Source organism: Kogia breviceps, chromosome 17, assembly GCF_026419965.1.
Source record: "Kogia breviceps isolate mKogBre1 chromosome 17, mKogBre1 haplotype 1, whole genome shotgun sequence".
NCBI classification, from domain to species: domain Eukaryota; kingdom Metazoa; phylum Chordata; class Mammalia; order Artiodactyla; family Physeteridae; genus Kogia; species Kogia breviceps.
This window is the reverse complement of record NC_081326.1, coordinates 66,059,371-66,081,286: the sequence shown is the minus strand read 5'-3', so window position 1 is coordinate 66,081,286 and position 21,916 is coordinate 66,059,371. Positions and strand designations below refer to the sequence as shown.

Below are 21,916 nucleotides of genomic sequence, written 5' to 3'. Positions count from 1 at the left end.
CGTTTCACGTGAAGGCCAGAAAAGGCATGTCCGTCTGTCTGCTTGCTACTCGTTGGCCAGAACTGGTCACAGCAGGCCAGGCAGTGGAATCCTAATCTCCAAAAGGCAGAGAGTCAGAAAACAACGAACGGCCTGAGCAGGTCACCTTTCAGAGAACGTGGAATTTACTGTCCATTCATTCAACCAGCAAGGATTTGTTTTAACATGTTTGAAAACATTTATGACGCGCCGGACACCCTCAAATACTGCCGTTTCCGTGGGTCCTTTTAACAACCCCACGAGGTAGAAATCCTTATTCTCCGTTTATAAATGAGAGAGATTTGGGGCTCAAAGAGGCTGAGGTGCTCCGACGGCGCGGCCTGGCCCTGGCCCCACAGCCCGGGCTCTCCTCCCAGCATCACGGTGATTCCGCACCGGCCCCAGGAGGAGAAGGGAGTGACTCCAGAAGCCTTAAGGCAGAGTGGGTAAGACCAGCGTTCTAGAGCTAAGTCATCTGGGGGTACATCCTGGCTCCACTCCTCCACTCTTTAGCCTGCGTGTGGTCGTGAACAAGCTACTTATCGTCCCGGGCCTCAGTTTCCTTTTCTGCAAACTGGCCCAATACTCGCAGTACCCGCCACCACAGTGCTGGGACCACCAAGGGGGATAAGGCACGTGAAGCCCCTGAAGGCGTTTCAGGCGCAGCATCAGTAACCAACAAAGGCCAGTTATACTACTAACATGCTCCCCTTACTACAAGGACATGGATCGCAGCTCAGAGAGGACACAGGCTTTGGAACCCCGAGACCATCTACTTTCCAATATGTCACCTGGCCTCCGAGGTGAGGGGCACTGCTGACAGGGCTGCTGGTCTATGCCCAGCACCGGAGTAAGTGCCACCCTGCCTCGGGGCGTGCCCTGCACCCTCCCTCCCCTCCTCATTAGCTTCTTTCATTTCCTTCCTAGTACTTGGCACTCTCTGAAAGTGTCTTCCTGTGTGTGTGGATCTGTCATCTTGCTAATTGCCTGTCTCTCCAACTAGGAGCTGAACTCTGCATCTGCCTTGTCCAGAGTGCGGGGCATCTAGCGGGGTGCTCAGCAGGTATCTGTGAAATGAATGGATCAATGAATAAACGTGAGTTCCCTGAGGGCGGGGGCTATGCCAGCTTTACATCAGTGCCCGCAATGCATACGATACCCAGCATGTAGTACTGCACAAGGAGCTACAGAGAAGCCTGCCAGCGATTCCTGCCTCACCTTCAGGGACTGATGCAGCCCTTTTTCCCCTGCTGGGGATGAAGATGAAGACTGGCCTTGCCTCGTGCAAGGTCTATTTATTGTTAGCAGTTTTGACTCTGAGACCCTTGTTGCCTCCCTCCCCTCCCCTCAGGGCTTGGGACTGCATATCCGACTGGCCTGAGGACAAGAGCAAATGGAAGACAGGCCAGAAGGACAGAGAGATGAGGAAGAGACCGCCGGGGGGCGGGGGGGTGGCGGATATCACAAACCCGTGCACACGCACATGACTTGTGAATGCTGGCTCTAGTCTGGATGCCTCAAGGAACTTGCCATGTGACCGTGGGTGAGTCAATCTCCCTCCAGGCCTCAGTCTCCCCGGTGGTAAAACCTGACCATCGAAGAACATTTTTAAGGGTGCTTCCAGACTGAAAATGCTACGAACAAGAAATCACCTAGGGCTATACTTCTGAGAGCAGGGACCATGGGACTGGAGTTTTTTCATGGCTTCTGTAGGTCTAGCATACAGCATATTAAATATATTAAACCTACCCAGATTCCACTAAAAAAAAATTCCCCTGTAACTGCAAAAGTTGAGTAGAACTTGATAAGCTGCTATAAAGTTACATACAAACAGGTAACACTATTTCAGTTTTGCAGCTTCCTTTATATATATATATATATATATATATTTTTTTGGCGGTACGCGGGCCTCTCACTGTGGTAGCCTCTCCCGTTGTGGAGCACAGGCTCCGGACGTGCAGGCTCAGCGGCCACGGCTCACAGGCCCAGCCGCTCTGCGGCACATGGGATCTTCCCGGACCGGGGCACGAACCCGCGTCCCCTGAATCGGCAGGCGGACTCTCAACCACTGCGCCACCAGGGAAGCCCCCCTTTTTATATTTTGATACTAATAATTGTATCTGTTAGTTTTCTACCTTGTTTGTAGGAGCCTGAAATACTGACAGGTCCCAGGCACTCTGCTTATAGTGCTTTCCTAGTCAAATGGACCGATCTGAGATGTTTGGTGAAAATGCCTTTTTCCAGGCATCACCACTCCCCGACCCCCAACGCCCCCTGCCAAGACACTGAATCAGAAAATCGGGTGGAGGAACCTAGGAACCTGCACTTTAGCAAGATTCCCAGGTGATCATTTGCAAGCTAAAGTTTGAAAACCACTGCCATAAAAAGAAGCTGAGAAAAGGACCTAGGGTAGGCAGTTCTGGAGGACAAAGGAAGGTTGTGAAGGGGACCGAAGAAGGGGAGGTGAAACAGAGATGACAGCGCAGAGGCTCCTGTTTTGCATGTGTGCACATCGCGTCTGCCCACGTGCGCCCTGCGTGTTCCACCAGTGTAAACACACTTTACAAAACCCTGACTCACCCTCTACGGAGCCCCTCCCCTAGTCCTGGAAAAACTGATACTCACACTCAGGTGGCCCGGGGCTGCATCCGCTTTCGCGATTTGCGGGAAGAGAACGTTTCCAGCATATTGACTACAAGGGTTGAAGACCGAAACTATCGCTACAAAGCGCTGGTACTGCAGAAGGATATATAAATAGTGCTGTCACCCAGATGTTTGCTGCCATTGGTTCTACCTTTGGTTAGTGACAGACTCTGGCTCCAGCAGTCCTAACTCACTCATGGGGAGGGAGGTTTTGTTTAACGTTGAGCCACACGCACAAGTGCTACACAGGTGCTTGTGGGTGTGCGTGAACACACACACACACACACACACACACACACACACACACACACACACACACACACACACACACACCAGACATTATTTGCAGGTGTCTTTAAGTTTCTGCAATGATTAGAGATGTAGCCCAGTCAGCAGAAGTCATCTGGACTGTAATGCTGAATGCTAGTTTCCAAGGTATTGGGGAGATGCCAGCCTAAAAGGGGTTGGCAAAGGAGTGAACTGATAGGAGGGACCAAGTACTGTGCTGGGGTTTTCCCATATACGTTTCATATCAATTGATCGGGGAGAGGATTATCAGTTCCATGCTTCTGATGAGGAAACCAAGACACAGTAAAGCTCTGTGACTTGCCCACCATCCTGAAAGACTGAACTCTGATCTGGCTATAACCGCAAAGCTCATGTTCAATGCGTTCTGCAGTGCTGCCTTAAAATTCGTAAGCCGCAAGCATGGCGGGGAGGGAAAAGGAGGGTCTGTTTTAGAGAGAAGGCAGGCGAAGGAAACTGATCTCTCCAATCAGTGAGAAAACCAAAAGAATTCCTTAAAAATTTAATTCACAAACAATAAATGGTCATTGGGAAAAATAAATCACAGATAAGCAATAAGAAAAAAAAAAGCAAGTAATCAATCACATCCTCCCCCAAAATAATGGTGGTGTTTATATTGTTTATATTAGTTTCTTCTTCCCACCAAATACATTTTTTCTAGCCTACAAATAAAATGATACAATTTTTGCAATTTTATCAACAATTTATAAGACTGATATTTTTAAAAACATGGGTAATTAGTGATGCCTATCCAATCCTAATCTGTGAATTTATGTCAATCCATATCTCTTCGCAGATTCTAACAGGGAGAGATAAAAACCTGTCACTTCTTTGTTGTTTGTTTACTGTTGCCTGTTCATCAGCCACTAATGCATTTCAGAAGGATTAAAGAGTTTTCTGTCTAAATCCTTTGTTCTGCTGGATGATGCAGCCTTACAAAACATACCAAAAAAAAAAAAAAAAAAAAAAAAAATCAGGTTGGTCTCTTCCTCCCCGTAGATGAAAATGGAGCATAGGTTTTTGCACCAACTGAGAAAATGATGCAAAAAAAAAAAAAAAAAAAAAGTGTCTTAATACCAAAGGGAAATGCAGCTCTAGTATGCAGAACGGTCGGTCTGAGTCAGGATCTCCCACTGCTGCCTTCCCCCACTGCAGGGAACAGCCCTCCAAATCCACCCCAGGCCCCCCTTCCAGCCATCCCCAAGTTGGGAGAGTGAAAAATAACCTCCTTTTCTCCCCCCTTGATGTTAACAAGGCTCCCTACTGAGACGCAGTTAATCTCATCAATTAAGAGCCTTTTACAATTGGCCTTGCCTGCCAGGAACAGGCTCTCTGTCCAGGGGAAGGTGGGTGAGATAAGTCATGTCAGGACATAATTTATGGTTTCCCCCCCCCCCCACCTAGGTTTTTGTCATCTGTATGGTTTTTTTTTTTTTAATTTAGGCATAATTAACACTCAGTGAAAATGTCCAGATCTTAAAGGAACAGTTTGATGAGTTCTGACAAATGCATACACCAAACACACTAAACCACCACACACTAAAGATACAAAACATTTCCCTCACCCCGAAAGCACCCTCTGCCCTCCTCCCAGAGGCAACCATTGGACTGATTTCTAGCACTGCTGATTAATTCTGTGTGCTCCAAAAATTCATATAAATGGAATCATGTTATGTTTAAAGATGAGCATGAATGATGAGCAAGAAGAGGCAGGTCCTGGTGGAAACGAAAAACAGTTGTAGGCGCTTCGGAAAACAATCTGGCAGTTACTCAAAACGTTACCCATACAGTTACCATATGACCCAGCAGTTCCCCTCCTAGGTATATACAACTCAAGAAAGATGAAAACATACATCCACACAAAGCCTTGTATCTTCAGAGCAGCATTATTCATAATAACCAAAAAATACAGACACATGAGATAATGTGGATGAACCTTGAAAACATCATGTCAAGTGAAAGAAGTCAGTCACAAAAGACCACACCTTAAGCTGTGCGCCATTTCTCCTTTAAACCTCACCATCTTTGCGCGAGGTGGGTCATGTGATAACTCAGCTGAGAAAGTGAAGACTTAGGTGAGCAAAGCAGCAGAGTCGCAGTTTAAATCCAGGTCTTCCTGACTTAAGCCCTTGCTTCTGACCATTATAAAACAGCGTGCTGGCCACCAGGACACAGCAGGGAACCAGACCCGCTCAGGCTCAGCTCCAAACACCACAAATCATGATTTCATTGACTTGAGACCTGTGTTCCAGAAACCAAGGGCTTGAAGGAGGAACGGCAGAGGCAGGTCACAGTCCACGGGGAGGGAGGGCCTCTGAAGAAGGGGCACGTGGACTGAGCCGTGTGTCTGGCGCTTTGCTGGGTGCTGAGAGAGCAGGGTCCCGCTGTGGATGGCACAGGACACGGTGGTCTCCCACGTGGTGGTGGAAAGAGAAACTGTCCAAACTTCCTGAAGCAGAATGCGGCAAACTAAACAACCTGAAGAGCCCTTGTGTCAGTCATTCTATTTTAAGGGACTCTATCCTCATAAAATAGGAAAATATAGTTGTAAAGATTTAACGATGAGCATCATGTATAGTAGTGCAGAAGCTGAATTCATAAGCAAGCGTCTGTCCCAGATGCTTAAGAAACACTGGAGGGTCTCTGCCACTTATGGCTGGAACACAGTGAAGCTGGGTGTCCCAACACTCAAACAGTGATAAAGCAGAAGTGCTTGTGTTGATGTGGGAAGATATTTATCATCTATTTAGTAAAATAGCTATTTACAAACTAATGTGTATGTGTAGACAGCCACACTATTACAAGTATATATATATGTATGTGTGTATATATATATGTGTGTGTGTATATATATATTATATATATATTATATACATTATATATATATGCATATGCTTTAGTTCATTTAATTAGTCATCTCTGAGTGATAACAAGTATTTTTTGCTTCTTCCTTTTGTTTGTCTGGGTTTGTGGATTTTTCTGGAGGAGATACCTTGTGCTTTGTAATAAGAAGTGAAGGAAAACCGGTGCCCAGAGAAGAGTTCAATTCTCCCAGAGTGGTTTGATTGGTAAGAAGCACTGTTCATTTAATTTATCCGATGCAGCTTAGGAAGAGTCCGTCACAAGTCTGGGTTATGCACTGGAGGATGGAGGGAGGTGAAGCAGAGAGAGCTCCTGTTTCACGGGGAAGCTGGTCACATAAACACATCGGTGCAGTCGGTGGTCGGATGTTCTACGATATTTGCAGAGGGGACCCCAGCTCATGAAGAAGGGAGTGATCTTTCCCCCTAATTTGCATGCAGACTCGATTACACTTCACAAACTCACCCCTAACGATCTAGTAACCAGAAGGAGTCCCAGTAGCTGTGATGAGACTAGTGTTTGGACTTAAAGCGAGGCCAATGACTCTACCACATGAGCCTCTGTTTGCCTCATCTGTAAAGTGGGTGACCTCTCCGGGTAGCCACGAGGATCGGCTGAGAGCTCCTCAACAGTACAGCCCTGCACACACGGCGGGGAGGATTTAACGGCAAGATCTGAACCCCTTTTTTACAAGAGTTGACAACCTGGAATTTAAATCATGATGAATGCCCGAGTGTGGGGAAGAAAACATGTTTACCACTGAAAGACTGAACAGAGCAAGGCAGTGAGTACGGTGATTCCGAGTCACCAGCCTCAGCCGGGCTCACGCCTAATGTGCCTTCCAACTCGGCCCGCATTGGAGCAGCTCCTGACTTTTGGAATGTGTTTGGAATCCCAAGGACAGTCTGTACATTTTAAATTAGAAAAAAAAAAAAAAAAAAAAAAAAAATTCTCTGCAAGGTTTTGTTCACATACGCTAAAGGGAAGTATTTAGGACCTATGGCCTTGAAAATAAATCTTAGATAACTCACCTCTGGCATAGTGAAAAAAAAAGGGTTTTCCAGTTAGGTGAACGGGGTTTGAATGCTGGCTCCGTGCCCTTTTATAGATTATTTATTATCTCCTAGCTTCAGGATAATAATATCTTTCCTGCAGGGAAAGATGCAATGTATGTAGACAGCATAGATGTTCAATAAATGGCAGTTGTTCTTTTCTTAGCGGGGAGACTCAGGAAACTAACAAAGCCACGGGGTAGCATCACCCAGAAGCTGTACCTTGGGGGAAATCAGCTCATTATGAAAGGGGAGGAGGCCCAGGGTGGTCTGGTTACCCAGAGCTAAGGCTGACCTCAGCTCAGCCTGGGAAAGGTGAGGCCAGGATAGCATGTCTTTCTCAGGGATGTGGGAAAGCTAAATTCGGCTGCAAATCCAAATACGGGACCAGCCCTGTGCTCTGTGCCCCTCTGAGATCCTGGCGTGTGTGAGTAGAATGCACTAGGCTTTTCTGGGAGGGGAAGGGAACGCGTCTTCACCAGAGAGTGTAGGTGGCACCGTTAGAGGCGGCACGGGGCAGCTGGGCGCGCAGCGGGCTGCAGAAGCCGCGTGGGGTGGCTTTCCACCAAAATCACCCGGGGCGACTGGTTAAATATGCTGAGTCTGGGTCTACTTCTTGGTTTCAGGAGGCCTGGCCTCGGGCCTGTGAGTAATCTGCATCTCACCAGGCCCCATAGATGCTTCTCACACTCCCCAAGGGCATGGGAACCGCTCCTGGGGTAGAAAAGGACCAGGCGCTGGTCTCAGAAGGCCTCGGTTCAAGACGCAGCTGGGCGCCAGCTCTCAGGTCCAGTTGTAAAATTTCTCTAGAAAATACTGGGACTGGGCCCAGGGTAAGGCTGGCTGGGACGTCTCTGAAGGCTGCAAACATATGTATACACACGGAAATATCAGTATGAGTTATGCACTAAATTATATATATTATGTGTGTGTGTGCATATATATATATATAACCATATATTCACATATACATACACACACATGCTTTCATATGTACATATGCATGTATAATGCACAAAACCACATGTGCGTATATACATATACATGTCTACATAAAGCCACGAATGTGTATATATACACATATACACGCAATTTCATCTATATATACAAGTATACATACAGACACGCTTATGTATACATACATATCCCTATGTGTGTGCTCATATTCACATATATATACATGTGCAAGTGTATACATACATGTGTACATATACATGCAGGTAAAGGCACACACACTCATGTATTTCAACTAATCCTCATATATCTCTACTGTAGTACTAATAGCCCATTTTCCTGATGAAGAATCTGAGGCATGGAGAGAATATGAAACTTGCCTAAGGTCACGTGGCCAGTGAGTGGTAGAGGCTGGATTTGAAACAAGGTAGACTGGCTCCAGACTTCCTGTGCACCCTCACTAGATTGGAACAGATAACCCAAGAGGTTAAACAGAGGACAGACTGAGAGTCATAAACTGAAATGTACAACTTGCACCCTGGGGTAGGCTATGCCCAGCGATGTCTGCCCAGAATTCCTCCCATTTCTGTCCATGGAGAGTTGGAGTCAATTTCTCCTGCCTGTGTACACACACACACACACACACACACACACACACACACACACACACACACACACACACACACACCATAGCCTAGCCAGTTGACACATAAAAGTAACGCTCACACTGCATTTTCCCCACTCTGTATCAGTTAGCCCTACAAACCTGAACCCGACATTCCCAGGCCACAGTCACGACTGACGATCATGAATCACACAATTAGCCAAACAAATGACACGTGCAGTTAGAGCCTGTCACGTTAAACCGTGGGGTGCCTGAAGCACGTGGCAAGAAGCTACCAGCCCCGCCAAAGCCACGTGGCAAATAAGCCTAGACTAAAAGGTCAACAGGCATGGTTGAAATGGACCATCTCTGCTTCAGTCAACAGGTGACAGTAACAAAGACGGCACCATGGAACGTCTACTTAAAAGGAGGGAGGGGGACTTCCCCGGTGCCGCAGTGGTTAAGAATCCGCCCGCCAATGCAGGGGACACGGGTTCGAGCCCTGGTCCGGGGAGATCTCACATGCTGCGGAGCAACTAAGCCCGTGCACCACAACTACTGAGCCTGCGAGCCACAACTACTTACCCCACATGCCACAACTGCTGAAGCCCGCACGCCTAGAGCCCGTGCTCTGCAACAAGAGAAGCCACCGCAATAAGAAGCCCGCACACTGCAACAAAGACCCAACACAGCCCAAAATAAATAAATTCATTAGATACATAAATAAATAAAATAAAATAAAAGGAGGGAGGAAAGCATGGTGAGTTCCAGGACCTGGCTTTACCCCCAACTGGCTGTGTGATCTGGGACCATACTTCACCCCTCTGGCCTCATTTCCCCAGGTAAGCTTGGTGATGTCCAAAGAACTATCAAGATCTTCTCATGATTCTCCTTAGTTTCATCTTAAGCACTGGTCATTGCCATAGCATTTACTTTTGACTGGAGGGGAAAGAAATACAGCAAACTCTACTTTGCCACTGTAAGGAAACCAGGGGACAGAGGGTGTCACTGACCTCATGGTAACACAGTAAGTCACTGATAGAACCTTCAAAACCCAGGAACCCCAAACCCAGGCTCTTCTCCTCCTATGGTCACTACCACTCTGCTCCTACGCTGCATTCTAAGTTACCTATGTAGGAATTCACACCCTCCCACGCCTCTGGACGTGTCCTGCAGCCAGCCAGCAGTTCCTCAATTAACCCAGGCTGGTGAGACATTATCACTGTCACTGGATTTTGTTTCCTTGCCCCAGCCAAAGCCAGCTGCTTCCTTCAAACTGGTATCAGTTGTGCCAGGAAGTTTCTTTTTCCCTGCAATCTGTTGTATGCAGGGAGATCAGAGGGGCCTGTCAAATGAAGGATGGAGCCAGCTGGGCACATGGAGATACCGGCTGGCCGCTCTGGACTGGCTCATCGCAGCCCTGTTGGTCGTTTGGCCAGTCTCCTGGGCTAGCGGCTCTACTGACTGATAGTGAGGACAAAAGGAGAGCCGTTATGCTATTTAGGCAGAAAGCACCATCATCATCCTGAAGAGCCTCTGGTCTGCTCCAAAGCCAGCTAGGAAACTGACCTCACCCCCTTCCTGTAAGCCCACTGCCTCCAGTCCATCCAAGACCAAGGGATGCAATACGTCTCCCAGGGGCAACACGTGCAGGAAAACAAAGCTTTTCTGAGGATCTGTGTGGACATCACATGGGACTACCTCTCACTCCTCTCACAGATGACAAAGCTAAGGCTGATCGTAATACTAACATGTACGTATACAAGTATACAGTGCGTACAAGGTCCTGTTCTAGGTGCCTGACGTGCTGTGGGAGGCAGAGTAGTGGTCCCCTCAAGATGCCCATGTCTGAATCCCTGAAGTCTGTGGCTACGTTAGGTTACACGGCAAAGGGGAATTCAGGATGCAGATGGAAATAAATGGCTAGTGTGTTCACCTTAATAGAGTGAGATTATCCTGGATTGTTTCCATGTGCCCAATACAATCAGCAGTGGCCTTAAAAATGGAGGAGGGAAGCGGAAGAGAAAGCTGTGACTAAAGAAGGAAGGCATGAAAAGAGGTCACGTGGCTGGCCTTGAAGATGGGGGAAGGGGCCATAAGTCTAGGGACGCAGGCGGCATTTAGAAGCTGGAAAAGGCAAGGAAACAGACTCTCTTCTGGAGCCTCCAGAAAGAACCAGCCTTGTGTTCCTTGATTTTAGCCCAGTGAGACCCACCTTGGATTCTAACCTATGGAACTGTAAGATAATAAATTTGTGTTGTTTTAAGCCACTGAATTCGTGGTCATTTGTTACAGCAGCAATAAGAAACTAATATGTGAACCAACTCACTTTATCAATTATGATTTTTATAATAATTTCATGAGGTGTTATATTAGTCAGTACAGCTACAAGAATGCTGCATTAGCAGAACACAGCAAACTCAGCAGCATACAATAATAAGCATTTATTTCTCTCTCACGTGTCTGTTAGTCAGCTAGCAGTTACATGATACAGGGAAGGTCTGTCTGAGCTTGGCTCCGCGCTAGGTGTGAATTCTGAATCTGCTCCAAGTTTCTCATCTTCTGTGGGTTGGATGCTACCAGAGGCATGCTGTCATGATGAAAGGCACACAGGAAAGCAAGCCCAACTGCATCCACACGTTTCCACCCACATTACTTAACCTTTCTGTGCTTCCGTTTCCTCACCTGTGAAAAATGAAGGCCGTGACAGTATCTCAGGGGTCCCTAACTCCCAGGGCAGTGGACCAGTACTGTGAGGAACCCGGCCGCACAGCAGGAGGTGAGCAGCGGGTAAGCGAGCGAAGCTTCATCTGCCTCTCCCCATCGCTCCCCACCACTCCCCACCGCTTGCATCACCGCCTGAACCATCCCCCCACACACACCCCAGTCCGTGGAAAAATTGTCTTCCACAAAACCGGTCCCTGTTGCCAAAAATGTTGGGGACCGCTGCAGTATCTAACACCTCAGGAGGGGCTTCTGAGGATTATAGGCTTTGGTAAAAATGAAGCACTTACAATAGTGCCTGGCATATGGCTGCTGTGATAAAAGCACTAGCTTTCATTGCCATAACTGCGGAAGACAAAATTGACTTCATCCTTGCCTTTACACGATTCCAGCCTGGTGGAGGAAAGCAGATGCGAAACAAACACAAATAAACATGTCATTACAGATCACGCTATGAAGGAAAAGTGGAGTGAATGGGAGAAAACAACAACAGGACAGCTTAAGGGTCAGAAAGCACTCACCACACAAAGACGGAGGGAATGAGCATTCCAGGCAGAGGAATGACACGTGCAAAGGCCCTGGGGTGGCAGGAAACAGGGTAGTTTTGCATCACTCAGCAGAGGTCGGTGAGGCTGGAGAACACTGAGTAAGAAGGAGAGCATCTGCGCCAACTCACACAGGAGCCCTGTAGGGATTTTGGTCTTTATCTCAGGAGCAGAAATGGGAAGGCTTACGTATGTTGTGGGTCAGACACAAGTGGATTCCCACTTCAGAAGGTCATACTGGCTGCTGAGGGGAGAAAGGATTGCCGAGGGGTGAGATTGGATCCAAGGAGTCAAATCTGGAAGCTGTTCCTGTGATCTAGGCAGGGTGACTTGGATAAGAGTGTTGGTGGTGGAGGGAAGAAAAAAACTCAGCTGAAGCCCCAGGTGCCTGAGGCTCATGAGGAGAGAGTCCATAAGCTGGCCAGGATGGTCAGCTGGCTGGCTCTCACCCACTGTCCTGGCCACGGACAAGCTGTCCCACATGCTCAAGGCACCATCCTGCTTAGCCAGCTCGGAATGTTCTAGAACATCTCTCTCAGTGGACTTTACTTCACAGGGCTTTATGAAGGTCCATGCCGAGAGGTACTGGTGACCTCGGAGCTGACCCCCACACCCTTGGCAGGAAGGGAAGCCATAGTGGGGATAGTGGGAGACGTCTGAAAATTAGATGTACAACCTGACAAGGCCAAGAGTGGTATCTTGAAGGGGGACCTCATCCTCTCTGACCCATCTCAAGGGAGGCATCCTCTCCTTGGGCACAGAACTTCTCCCACAACCCCCGCCCCCATCCAACAGCAGGCTCTGAGCTACCTTCGGGGGGGGGGGGGGGCATGTCTTTCCAGATCTGCAGTCCAGGCCTGGACAGCCAACCTGCTGGAAGATGGGCTCCGTGAGGGCAGCTGCCATCTTACACCTCCTTGCAACCCCAGTGCCTGATATATCATGTGCGCTCAATCGAATTACGTTCAACGAGAGAACAGATGACTCTCTTCCATTCCCTTGGAGTCAACTTCTCAGTCACTAAATCAATGGTTCCCGTGGCCAAGCCAAAACCATAACCACTAGTCAACAGTTAATGCCCTAAGGGAATCCACATCACGCTGGCTAAGAGGTTAGGCTCTTTTCGCGTGGAGAGGGACATGGTCAGAGCTGTGCTTTCAGAACCGGGACCTGGTCGTAGGGAGGAGGAGAGGTGAGGGACAGGAAAACTCAGCATGACCGACGTTGAGGCCTGGCACGGGAGAGGCAGGGGAAGAGAGGGAGGAAAACAGAAAGTGAGGCCAACCGGAAGGAAGCGGGAGAAGAGCCGCTGGCTGGAAGGGGTCCAGGGAGAGGGAGAAACCACTTCTCCTCTCCTTTCTGACGAGAGCAAGATCATTACTTGAGAGCAGGGCAGGACTTCCCAAAACACAGGACGAGAAGAGCCCTGAATATGTGTGTGTCCCCCACAGAGGTCGCGGTACCCAAACCACGTGGTCGCCCCGACCACCTCCATCTACACTGGCGTTTCATCCACACTGAGCTCTGGCCTCAGGCCCTGGGGGACCCAGCCGTGCCCCTTCCTCTGGCATCTCAGGGCCAAAGACAGGCACAGAGATCAATGGAACCCAAAGGCAAGTGGTGAGGGACGGAAAGAAAACTGGAATGAAGAAACCAAGGTGCAGAGAGGTAAACAACTTGCCTGATATACGGCGAGTGCGTCCCAGAATCAGGATTCTAAGGCACGCTCCTCTGGGTAGACCTTGCCTGTACCGCTCGGGGACCCAGCAGGAAGGAAGCAGAGGAGTAAACGCCCTGACCTCACCCCCTTCCTGCCTTCCCACTGGCCAGTGCCTCCCAAACAGAAGCCCGAGGGCACCAGAGTCCCGTGTGGTACCCATCCTCTTGCATCCACACAGGTCGGCCTCCTGACGGGGACACGGAGGTTACCCAGCACCTCGTCACTCCCACAGCCAAGACTCTGGTAGGTACCTGGGCCTCAGCTGCGTCCACCCTGCCATCCACAGGGCTGGCGAACGGCCTGGACTCTGCAGCAGCAGGCCGCCTGCCTCTCTGTACAAGGAAGGGCAAGGCGCCTCACATACCTCCACCCCAAGCTGGTCCAGCAGCAGCAGGCTCTCTCCTTCCTTCTTCATTCACACTCCCGGGCCCTGCCCTGTTTCTATCATATGCAAAAATCTCAAAATAGCCTACCTCCGTCAAGGCAGCCCATTGGGAGTGGCTGTCTGGAGAGAAGAGGGCCAGCTGATGCCAGTGCAGCCCAAGCCGCCTACTCTGGGCCCTGGCCTGCCCCTCTGCCCTCCCTGCCAGCCCTGCACAGGAAGGCCTGGCTGCCGATAAAAAGAAAGGGCTCCTATCTCTGATTCCACAGGGCCTCTGATAAGAAATGTCATCCCTTGCTGTGTAATATTACCTGGCCGGATAAGAATCTCTATCATGCTCAAACATATGGCTGGCTACAGAACACAGAGCCCGGCGGTACAGGATAATTTATTTGCTTAAGCTGAAAGCCCTGGGAGGCTGAGAGAAGTGCACTGAATAAAAGAGTAAGAGCCAAATTATAACCTACCTGACTTGGAGTTAGGATTGTTTCCCAGGGAAGGATGCAGCACCTGAGGACAATAGCGGGCCTGCCTCACTTCTCTCGTGACCCAATAAGCATTTTCACCTTCCTCTTTCCTCAAAGGGCACTTTCACTTATGTGATCGCATTTAATCCTCACGACAACCTCAAGAGAAGCATTTTTAGCCTCCTTTTACAGATCAGGAAATTGAGACTCAGCAAGGCTAAGTAACATGGTCAAGGTCACATGGGCAGCCATGCCAGCGCATGGAATCAAACCCATCGGGTCTGACTCACCAGTCTGCTGTCAGATCAGGAGTCCGATCCCAGCTGCTGGGTCGCTTGGCTCATACAACATAATTAATCAATTAAGTCAGATCGGCCTGACGGACAGCGTCAGCTACATGTTATCATCTCAAAGGTCCGTTTCAAGCCTCTCCCCCCAACCCCTTGAGTCTTTGTAATCTGGGGAACAATGAAGCCTGGCAGAGCATAGAAACTCAAGGGGTGGGGGCGGGTAGGCCAGGGACGGTACCCAGGAGAGGACAAGGGACATCCGGGGCTTCCACTCCAGCCCATGTGTTTGAGGAGCAGAAGGCAGGACACTGTGGAAAGAAAACTCCCCCCTCCGTTCATGATTCACGCGTTCACAGATACTAATGGAAAGGCTGTGGTGTGCGTGGATCTGGGCTTGGCCCAGGCGGTAATATCCTTGCAAACGGACAGATCCTGCCCTCCTGGAGGGGTCTGTCTTCTGGGACTTACAGATCAATAGAGGCAGGAACCACAGGCTGTGTTAAATGTGGACGTAGGAAGTACAGGCAGCTGATTTGGGAGTGGAGCTGTTACGTTAGCACGCTCTACACACTGTGATATGCCCTCCTTTTTTTTCATTTTTAAAAATCAACATTGTTAAGGACGACAGTGGCTAACAGAGCTTCAAGAGTGTTCTGTATCATTTCATAAGGCCACCCATTCTTTTTAACAGCTGTAGAGTACTCCATTTTATGGAGGTACTGTGATTTGATCAACCCATCCCCAACTGAGGAGCATGTAAATTGTGTCTCATTGGGGGAGATGAATAGATGAAGCAGAGAGGACTATTAGGGCAGTGAAACTATGCCATATGATACCACCATGGTGGATACCTGTCATTATACAGTTGTCAGGGAATGTTCAACACCAAGAGTGAATCCTAATGTAAACTATGGGCTTTGGGTGATAACGAGGTGTTGGAGAATGTAGATTTGTCCGTTGTAACAAATATACCATTCTAGCACAGGAAGGAGACTATACCATCCTTGCTAGTGAGGGAGGCTGCATGTGGGGACACAGCGTATATGGGAACTCTCTATACTTTCCACTCATTCTTCTGTGAACATAATAATAAAATCAATTTATCAGGCAAGTGTGCGTTTAGCTCAAAAATCTCAATTCCATTCTGTTTTCTTTTTTTAAAAAATTTTGTTTCTATTTCTTTCTTTCTTTTCTTTCTTTCTTTTTGGCTGCGTTGGGTCTTCATTGCTGTGCGCGGGCTTTCCCTAGTTGTGGCGAGCAGGGGCACCTCTTCATTGTGGTGCACGGGCTCCTCACTGCGGTGGCTTCTCTTGTTGTGGAGCACGGGCTCTGGGAGTGTGGGATTCAGTAGTTGCAGCACACAGGCTCAGTAGTTGTGGCCTGTGGGCTCTAGAGCGCAGGCTTAGTAGTTGTGGCGCACGGGCTTAGTTGCTCCATGGCATGTGGGATCTTCCTGGACCAGGGCACAAACCCATGTCCCCTGCACTGGCAGGCAGATTCTTAACCACTGTGCCACCAGGGAAGCCTTCTGTTTTCTAGTGACTATTTTTCTCCCTAAGTTTGGGTCAAATGCTTCTGTTTCTTTACATATCCAGTAATCCGATTAAAAACTAGGCACTGAAGATAGGGGTAGGGGAATAAGAGGTACAAACTGCTACATATAAAATAAATAATCTACAAGCCTATATTGTACCGCACAGGAAATATCGCCAATATTTTATAACAACTATGGATGGAGTCTAATCTGTAAAAATTTTGAATCACTGTGCTGTCGTCCCAAAACTAATACAATATTGTAAATCAGGGGTCCCCAACCCCCGGGCCACGGACCACTGCCGGTCCATGGACTGTTAGGAACCGGGCCACACGGCCGGAGGTGAGCGGCGGGAGAGCGAGCAAAGCTTCATCTGTATTTACAGCCGCGCCCCACCACTCACATCATTGCCTGAGCTCTGCTTCCTGTCAGATCAGCGGTGGCATTAGATTCTACCGTGTACTGCGCATGTGAGGGATCTAGGTTGCGCGCTCCTTGTGAGAACCTAACGCCTGATGATCTGGTGGAGCTGAGGCAGTGACGCTATGCTGGGGGGTGGCTGCAAATACCGATTATCATTAGCAGAGAGGTTTGACTACACAGAGGCCATCATAAATCAATTGCTTGCAGACTCGTATCAAAGCCCTATCAGTGAGTGGCAAGTGACAATTAAGCTGTATCTTACAGACTAGACTGGACATAAGCAACACACGTCAGGTGTCACTGTCTCCCATCACCCCCAGATGGGACCATCTAGCTGCAGGGAAACAAGCTCAGGGCTCCCACTGATTCTGCATTATGGTGAGCTGTATAATTATTTCATTATATGTTACCATGTAATAATAATAGAAATAAAGCACACAATAAATGTAATGTGCTTGAATCATCCTGAAACCGTCCCCCGCCCCGATCTGAGGAAAAATCGTCTTCCACGAAACCAGTCCCTGGTGCCACAAAGGCTGGGGACTGCTGCTGCAAAGGCTGGGGACTGCTGCTGTAAATCAAATATACCTCAATTTAAATAAAAAAATAAAATAAAAACGAGGCATTGTATGTCAATAAGTAAATAGAGAAATAAGTAAATAAAAACTGTCTCACTGTTTGCTATTTCAATGTTGAGATGAAGATCCTATTCACATCATCTGCAACTATGCATGTATTTCTGCAGAATAAATTCAAAGAGTTCACCCAGCAACTCTAAGCTCGACTTTTCCTGCCCCCTTCCTTCACTGTAGCTGTGGCAAAGTCTCCCACTGGGTCTTGACAGCTAGAGGCTCCCACGTGCCCACCCTCTTCAGAGCCTGGGAAGGCTGTCCTAAAAGCACCTTCCTCCTCCTTGCTGAGCATCTGCTGCCATTCCCACAACAGCACATGAGCAAACAAACAAATGTCACTCGGGTTGCTGAGACACCATTCCTCTTGCTTCTGCCTCGTCTGGCGCGTGCTGGTTGAGTTCAGGAATCAATCTGGACACTACACAAGACACCTACCTCTCTTCACCCAGGCTGCTTCCAGAACTGGTTGGCTTTTGTCTTTTTCTTCTGGGCCCTGAGATGTTCAAGAGTGCGGAGGGCCCAAGGCTGGAGAGAAGCAAATCTCCACAGGAGCTCGGAACACCTCTGAAACCTCAGCCCGGCCTGGAAAACACAGTAAATAATGTCAACTATGCAATGTGGAGCCCGAGGCACCCTGAAGAAAATAATTCATTACAAAAAGAAAAATCCTCTGATATTTATAAGATAAAAAGAATATGTCTTCGTGGCTGAAATAAAGTGGAACCTAAGGTAAAGGACGTCATCCTACACGTGGGAGGCTGGCCATCCACTGGTAGATGCCGAGTGAGGAGAACAACCATGAGTGAGACAGAGCCCCACCCCTCCAGGAACTCATGGTCCACTGGAGGGCACTGAGAGAAAGGCTGTGAGCCGTGTGGTCTCGGATGGAGGGACCAAGAGCTTTGGGAACAGAGGAAGGCATCACTGACTCTTCCTTCGTAGATGAGAGAAGAGGATATTTGAGCTAGGTATCGAAGAGCAGCAGTTCACCAGGCAGAGAAAGGTGGGGAACTTTTCAAACAGTATTAACAGCATGTGTGACATGGAGTGTGAAAGAACGGTCAGACTGTAAAGGGGAATCCCTCACAGCCTGTGCTAAGGGTTTGCCCTTCCCCCACAGATGCGATGGGGACTCCTAGAGGCTCTTGAGCAGAAGGGTGACAGATCAGATGGAGGCCTCAGCATCACCGTGAAGGACCAGCTGGTGAGAGCAAATTCTCAGCCGAGTGCGATCCAGTTCATCACAGAGCAGAGCAACAGACACATTGATTAAAACAGTAGCCTCTGGAGCCAGCTCTCTGTCTTCAAATCCCAGCTCTGCCCCTACCAGCTTGAGCAAGTCTTCTCATCTGTGAAGTGGGGATAACATCAGCAGAGGTGTCTTTGTGCTGGTACATGGATTGTGAAGTAGGTGAGTTAATGTACGTAAGGTGCTTAGCACAGGTCCCAGTACACAACAGGGGCACAAGACATGACATCTTTAGGACTGCTCCGTCTCCCTATTCCCCTAGCGTCCTCATTCAGCACTGCCAGTTCTTCTGAAACGCAAGCGGCCGTCAATCCAAGCAAAGGCGAGCAAGGTTTGATTTAGGAGGGCTGGAACTCGGTCTGAAATAGAGTTTGGGAACTGCTAGAATTGACAGCTTTCCCAACAGCCCTGTAACAGAGATGATCTGAGACCGTGGTTGTTGATGCTGCTTCACCAGAGAATCCCAGGGGGAGATGTTATATAACCCCAATGCCTGGGCTCCACTCCTGACTAATTAAGTCAGAATCTTTGGGGATTGGGTCCTGGTAGCAAGATGTTTAAATTCCTCAGATGATTCCAATGTGAAACCCCGTTTGAGAACAACCGATCTATGAGTCAAATTCAGCAGGAAAGGGAACGCTGGCAGAAGGAAAAGTGCCGCCACCCCAAGCTGTGTCACCTCCAGAAGCTACTCGGCCCTCCAGGCTTCTGTTTCCTCCCCAGCTGGGTGTGTGTGACGATGCCTGGGCCCTGAACACCTCACAGGGCAGGGGGAGGCCACCCTAAGCTAACAGATTGAGAGTGCCTGCGTCACTAACGTTGTGACCCCTCAAAGCTCTTCTGGAAACAGAGAAGGGCACCGCACACCAACGATGCAACCAGGAAGGGAGCCAGTGGCAAAAGCACCGGTTAGGTGTGGAGAGTTGGTAGTGGCCCCAGGCCCTCTCACTAACCAGCCGTGTTACTAGCAGTCCCACCTTTCTGAGCCTCAGTTTCTTCAGCGGTTGACTAGGGATGAGTCCTGACTTACCAATCAGACAAAGGGAGAGTGGGGTGCAAGGCAGGAGGATGTAGGTTGAGCTCTGAAGGGTCAGGCGCACGCAAAGCACTTTGATTTAGCATTTTCTAGGTCTCCACTGGAATGTGAAAAGTTCTGGAGAGAGGAAATGCCCCCTTAGACAACGGTCGTGACTGAAGGCAGTGGGGGAGACGAGGGGCCGTGGAAGCTTTCTTCGGGGCAGCGTCCAAGTAGGGGTGGGTGATAGGACAGCAGGGCAGGGTGTGGCCGAGGGCTGCCCTGGCCGAGATATTAAGATAGGAAGTGCTATCTGGGAACAGTGGAACTACTGTGCCGTTGTCCCAGCCTGGATCTGACAAGAGGGGATAAGACTCCAGGAAATACGTCCCCCGACAGCTGGCCAGAGCGGTCCCGACAAACCATGGGCCCCTTTATTTGTTCATTCATTCGCTCGTTCATGTGGCCCACACTAGCGCACGTCAACCACGTACCAAGGATCGTGTTAGAAGGCGAGGAGGCCGAGATGAATAAGGCTCGGTCTGCACCCTTAAGAGGGACAAAGATAAACAGGGCAAAGAAAGAAGTAACGTTTAAGTATAACACCATGTGCTAAAACACAACAACAACAATAATTATAATAGCCACAACTTATTGATGGCCAACCAAGCACCAGGGTGCCAAGCATCCTGGCATTTTATATTTAATATCTCAAATCCTCAGTGTCCTCTCCAAGTAAGAGTTCTTGTTCCATTTTACAAATATGGAAACTGAGGCTCAGAGAGGCTGATTACTCGACACAGATCACACAGCAACTTCAGAGGCTGGGCTCGTATCTGAATTCAGGGCAGTGTTCCTTCAATGCTTGGGCTCTTTCCCCACAGCTGCTGTAATCCAAAGAATCACAAGATAACAAGACAAAGTATCCTCCCTCGTGTACCTCTTACACGCACCATCCCCTCGTTTGGAGTAAACAATTTAAAAACCATAACAAGGAAACAAGAAAAAAAATGAGGCATGGCACCCAGCCTGGACTTATTGCTCAATAGATGCTGACAGACAGAGAAAGACAAATATCATATGATATCATTTAAATGCAGGATCTAAAAAAAAAAAGAAAAGACACAAATGAACTTATTTACAAAACAGAAACAGACTCACAGACTTACAGAACGAACTTATGGTTACCAGAGGGGAAGGGTGAGGCGGAGAGATAGATTGGGAGTTTGGAATTGACATGTACACACTACTGTATTTAAAATAGATACCCAACAAGGACCTACTGTCTAGCACAGGGAACTCTGCTCAATATTATGTAACAGCCTAAGTGGGAAAAGAATTTGAAAAAGAATAGATACATGTATATGTATAACAATCACTTTGCTGTACACCTGAAACTAACACAACATCGTTAATCAACTACACTCCAATATAAAATGAAAAGTTAAGAAAAAAAAATAAACATGTCCAATAGTTCAAGGATGCTTAAAAAAAAATACATGCTGACAAATCAGAATCCAACTCTAAGAGCATCTGAGCAGTGGGGCAGGGGTGTGAGGTATTTGGGATCCAGCAGGCCTGGGTTTGAAGCCCGGCTTCAGTATTTACAGCTCCCTGAACCTCACTTTACTAATCTTAAAGATGGGAGCAATAAAACCTGCCCAAGGACAACTGGGACAAGGTCCAGAAAATGGAGACAATTTCCTGCCCTTTAAGATCCCTGCAAGCCCCGCCTCGGCTTCGGGTGAAAGAAAACAGCAAATGAAAGGACAACCAGGAGAGACACTGGCATGTTTTGGAAGCTCCCACGAACTCTGGAAATAGGCGCCACACCGGGAACTCGACGTCTTCCGCAGACTGCCCGCTCCCTCCCTTGGACCGGGCAGCCCTCCGGGAAAGGGCACGAACTCACTTTAATTCCGGCACCACACCTGCCCACCGGCCTGGGCGCCACCTAATCCTCTCCAGACTGCACCCACTGATGCCTGAGTACTGCTCAGAAAGCTGGGGTACAGCCAAACGGGGGTGTCCTGGGGCAGGGGACAGCTGCTGCAGGAATAATGACCCCTATTACTTTTAGTTAACATTTACTAAATCCTTACTGTGTTGCAGGCACTACACTGAGTTTTTCTGTTTTTTGTTTTACCGGCAAGGAGGCATTCATGGTTTAAATTAGAATTTAAACCTTTAAATTTAAATGATTCCACACTCTTCAACTGCTGGTGGCTGGGTGATCTTGAGCAAGTCACTTTACCTCCCCGTGCCTGAGTCTGGGCCTGGAGGTCAACTCTAAAATAGAGACTCATCTGTTCAACCCATATTTAGTAGGCACCTACCCACGTTCCGGGGACTAAAGCATTAAATACAAGTAACAGAAATCTTGGCATTTGCAGGGTTCGAGAGGGGGCGGGGGTGGAAGATAGTCAACAAACAGACAAATAAACAAGTAACTACATAGGGGGTCAGGTGGTCATATGATACGTGTTACAGAGACCA

General features: G+C 48.5%; 1 long non-coding RNA gene across 4 annotated transcripts in view; it reads right to left on the bottom strand.

Annotated features, from left to right (window-relative positions):
• LOC131743968 (uncharacterized) overlaps window positions 1–21,916 on the bottom strand; it is a 405,600-nt gene that overhangs the window by 178,224 nt on the left and 205,460 nt on the right. For all 4 annotated transcript variants that reach the window (XR_010837566.1, XR_010837569.1, XR_010837567.1 and 1 more), the window contains one exon: window positions 17,592–17,738. This is a non-coding gene — a long non-coding RNA (uncharacterized lncRNA). The remainder of the gene's footprint in view (window positions 1–17,591; window positions 17,739–21,916) is intronic.